This window comes from Plasmopara halstedii (genome assembly GCF_900000015.1).
Source record: "Plasmopara halstedii genome assembly, contig: Scaffold_3073, whole genome shotgun sequence".
Taxonomy (NCBI): domain Eukaryota; phylum Oomycota; class Peronosporomycetes; order Peronosporales; family Peronosporaceae; genus Plasmopara; species Plasmopara halstedii.
In genome coordinates, this window is record NW_020189977.1 from 60,184 (window position 1) to 61,362 (window position 1,179).

Below are 1,179 nucleotides of genomic sequence, written 5' to 3' on the forward strand. Positions count from 1 at the left end.
TTGACCAATGCCTCCCTGAGGCTCAACAGAACTCAAATCTTTCCCAGTAGGTCGCCCCGCACCTACTGAGTGGTGTCGTTTCTCCGCGACAAACCAGACTGGTAGGCGTTGGGGCGATGGTTCGAATAACCTTGGCGCGCCTTGCGCAGGGGGCAACCGCTATGCAGGTGACGAGTGACCTTCATCCATATGCGATATGGCAAAAGCCACCTGACTGCGGTCATCAGAAGTTCAAGCCATCGTAATAGCGATGGCCGTTTCTCGCTACTAGAACGCAAGAGAATTTAGCTTCGTTCTCGTAAAAGCTTTCACCTTGATTTTCACGGGACGCTTCGGGTTTACTGACGGTGTCGTCACCACTTGTGCAGAAGGTGTCGAAACTGGCGTTGGTATGTTCTGCGATATCCCAACAATCCTTGCTCATACGCAACAAAATTTGCTACGCGTTGAATAAACTCCTCTTGATGCAATTGAACCATATCCGAGACTACGTAATTTCCAATAAAAGCTTTTAGCTTCATCATACACTCCACATTGCGAGTGTGTTAGGAATGAATATTCCTCCCTGTTGATCCGAGGACGACCACCGCCTATTCCATCGATAAATCCATTGAAGTAGTCGGCGTTGAAATGATACCGAATGTAACGAGAATGCTTGTTTATGTACAGACACTTTGTGAGGAAGGTTCAAATTTTTATTTTTCGTGAGTGGAGAATGGAAAAGGAGACTGTTGTTGTGAGTGAAAAAATGGAGAAGTGATCGACTTGTACTTATGCTGTCTGATATGACTGGTTGCTACGTGAACTTGAGCGTAACCTTCTATAACCTCAACCTGATGTTGGTTCTGGTCTGGTTGAACCTCAACCTGATACTGTTTATGATCCTTGATCACGTCATAGTGACCAACAAGTGCTGACTTCAGGATGACGAACTTTGCTGACGTCAACACTCCCCCTCGACGGGGAGTTCCGGATGTTGGATTTGTCTGACAGAAGTTCGAACTGCTTCGTCGATATTGGTTTCGTCAGGAAGTCGGCAAGTTGTAACTTGGTCTCGATATATTTGAGCTCAATGGACTTGGTCTTCACTTGTTCGCGGACGAAGTGGAAGCGGATGTCGGTATGTTTCGCGCGACTCTGATATCCGTTGTTCTTCGCAATGGCGATCGCGCTCTGATT